This window comes from Microtus ochrogaster, linkage group LG5 (assembly GCF_000317375.1).
Source record: "Microtus ochrogaster isolate Prairie Vole_2 linkage group LG5, MicOch1.0, whole genome shotgun sequence".
NCBI classification, from domain to species: domain Eukaryota; kingdom Metazoa; phylum Chordata; class Mammalia; order Rodentia; family Cricetidae; genus Microtus; species Microtus ochrogaster.
In genome coordinates, this window is record NC_022031.1 from 40378067 (window position 1) to 40381606 (window position 3540).

General features: G+C 43.6%; 1 protein-coding gene across 3 annotated transcripts in view; it reads left to right on the plus strand.

Annotated features, from left to right (window-relative positions):
• Nucleotides 1-3540, plus strand: part of Frmpd1 (FERM and PDZ domain containing 1) — an 88488-nt gene that overhangs the window by 62875 nt on the left and 22073 nt on the right. The gene's annotated exons all lie outside the window — the stretch shown is intronic.

A 3540-nucleotide genomic window follows, 5' to 3' on the forward strand; every position in this document is an offset into this window, starting at 1 on the left:
AGGGATGGGAGAGCTGGTCAGTGGGCACAGCCTTGTGCACTGGTCAGGGATGGGAGAGCTGGTCAGTGGGCACAGCCAGGCGTCATTGCAAACCTGTCTGTACCTCATCCTTAGGCATCACTGTGTCCTGCAAAGGAGGAATTGTGACAAAAGAACAAACAGAGACTTAGATTAAGAGAATTAACCGCTGAATCACACAGTAAGAAAAAATAGGAACCTGGGTCTCTGTGACTTCATTTTTTTTTCTAGACATACTGTCTTGTCCTTTTTGATACAGAGAGATCCAAGGTTGATGGAAGAAGGCTGGAAGTATGTGGTGTCAGAAGATACTTGTTAAGGGAAATTTGGCCCTTCAGATTGATGGTTTTAATTTTTATTTTTGTATGTGTACCTTTGTCTGTATTGTGTGTGTGTGTGTGTGCGCGCACGCGTGCGTGCACATGCACCAGAAAAGGGCACTGGATCCCTGAAGCTGGAGTTAAAATTGTGAGCACCCTGTGGGTACCGAGAGCTGAGTACTCAGGTCCTCTGCAAAGAGCAACAGTCTCAACCACAGAGCCATTTCCCAGCCTGAGGTTGATGGGTTTTTGTTTGTTTGTTTGTTTGATTTTCGAGACAGGGTTTCTCTGGGCTTTGGAGCCTGTCCTGGAACTAGCTTTTGTTGACCATGCTGACCTCGAACTCACAGAGATCCACCTGCCTCTGCCTCCCAAGTGCTGGGATTAAAGGCATGCGCCACCACTGCCCAGCTGAGGTTATTTTAATATGGATTTATCGATTAAAAACACATTTACTCATAATTTATAAAATTCCTGGTAACTATTGCCATTCTGAATTCAACAATCAGTATTAGGTTTTAAAACTTTCAAGTCAAAATTTCTTGTCATCCAGAGAAATTTAAGGAATGTGGCCCATGGCCATTTAAACAAAGGATCCAGGTTGCCTGGTCCACGTATTTTCTCTTTATTTTCTCTCTGCCCTGCAATGTGACAGGCAACTTCAGTTAGACCTGAGAGAAAGATGCAGTTGTTCAGGAAGGGGCCAGCGGAGGCCTAAAGCATCGATCAGTAACCTGGGTTGCAGCCTGTCAACAATGGTTTGAATCTCGGTGTGTTGACACCTGTGAAAATGGGTTGAACCTCTCTGAAAATTACATTCAGATTCAGCATGTGCATTCACTTAATCTTAGTCAAAAGGCTGATAAGCGATGGACTTGCGAATTGCAGAGCAGTGAACACGATGAGTAATGGGGATAAGAAACAGCCCTGGGCAGGGGGAGTGATGGCACACAGGTGTGGACCAGGTAGCCTGGACTGTCACTTTAAAATGGCCATCATCCCTCATCCCCTGGTGTCTGTTCTGAAAACACAAGACAGGGACAAGTTCTGAGACCCAGACAGCCTACTGAACTGGATAAGGGTTTTGGTGGGGATGGGCATTTTAGAGGACCAGTGCTCCCCAAAAGTGTCTCTGGGAAGCTTGTAGGTTGGGACCCAAGAGCTATTTATAGGCATCTACACCAGCCATCCATGGGAGGGGCTGTGAGGCCAATGGGCGCTCGTCACTACGTCCTGCTTCTCCTTCCTCACAAGCGTTTAGAAGCTGATGACACTGGTCCAGCTTCCCTCGGAAAATGAGAAGGCAGCTCTCATTCTAGAGCAGCGGTGCTTAGCCCTCCTAACACTGAGACCCTTTAAAACAGTTGGTGATAATATAGTTGGTGACCCCAACTATAAGTTATTTCATTGCTACATCATAACTGTAATTTTACTATTATTATGAAACATAATGTAAATATCTGCTATGCAGGATATCTGATATTCGATTTCTGTGAAAGGGCCATTCGACCCTGCAAGGGATCACAACCCATTGGCTGAGAAACACCACTGCAGATTGTTCTAGAGAGGTAAAACTGAGCCTTGGAAATGGGTTTGGCTTGGCTCATGGTCAGAGAGAGACACAAAGGGAATTGTTAGGAAGTGATGAAGCTGGTGAGCTCCCAGCTCGTTAGTCAGTGAGCACAAATGAGGAAAAAAATGTCAGCCTGGATGCTGAGAAAGAGTTATAATCGTGCACCCACTGGGGGCTCTGTGAAATAGTTTATAAACTTACGGGGGAGGTGGAAAAAGACACAGCTCAGTGTCTGCCATGAAATATGGCCAAGACATCTCACTTCTATAAATTTAGAATATAAGGAAATTCAAATGCAAGAAATGCATATACAAAAAGATAGCTGTAGTATCAGTATTATAAATAGCCAAAACCAGAAAGATACAGTGTGTCTAGAATGGAGAGATGGTTATGCCAGTTCTGATATATCAGTTCCTTAGAATATATTAAAGCTTTTGCAATAATAAATAGAAAACCTACATAAAATTATATATGAAACATTGAATAAGAATAAAAGAATGTAGAATTGTGCATAGTCTTTTCTCAATTCTCTAAAATCTATGTAAAGAGTTAGATAAAAATGGAAAGAAGCTGTATAGAAACAAATGGTAGGAGCTATGTGACATCAGGACTGTATTCTTTTTGTAAGCCTTGTAAATCAGAACTATAACGTACAAAGGAGGAAAGTCCCCAAGTGGGAAATCCAAAATGAGATTTCTACATCCAGAGCCAGAAATGAAAGTGACAGGAAAGGGGGCTGCTTGAAATCCCACACCTCAGCTGAGTGTGATGTGGTATTGGAGCGCGTCTTAGCTAGGGTTTCTGTTGCTGTGTTTTTTTGCTTTTTTTTTTTTTTTTTTTGGTTTTTCGAGACAGGGTTTCTCTGTGGCTTTGGAGCCTGTCCTGGCACTAGCTCTGTAGACCAGGCTGGTCTCGAACTCACAGAGATCCGCCTGCCTCTGCCTCCCGAGTGCTGGGATTAAAGGCGTGCGCCACCATCGCCAGGCCTGTTGCTGTGTTTTAACACCATGACTGAAAGCAAGTTGGAGAGGAAAGGGTTTACTTCATCTTACAACTCCATCACTGAGGAAAGTCAGGGCAGGAGCCTGGAGACAGGAGCTGAAGCAGGAAATATGACGTCAGGACTGTATTTTTTTTTTTTTGTAAGCCTTGTAAATCACAAATTATAACATAGTTTATATGAACTTGGTTTGGAGAACGCTGTTTACTGACAGTTCCTTCCTCTGACTTGCTGAGCCTGCTTTGTTATACACCTCAGGACCACCCACCTATCCAGGGAGACACAGGCTGGGTCCTCCCACAATCATTAATCAAGAAAATGTACCAAGTACCTGTCTACAGTCAATCTGATGGAGGCATTTTCTCAACTGAGGTTCTTCTTCCCAGGCAACTCTAACTTGTGACTTGTGTAGAGTTGACAAAAGAAACAACCAGGACAGAGAGTGTGACCCTATCCCTTACCTCCACAGAGAAAAACACGGCATTCAAAAAACAAAACAAAACAAAAAACTGAGTTATGATATTTCATGCTAGAAAACTCTATGTTCTCATAGGGGAAAGGTGGGTTTTTGTGTGTGTGTGTGTGTGTGTGTGTGTGTGTGTGTGAGAGAGAGAGAGAGAGAGAGAGAG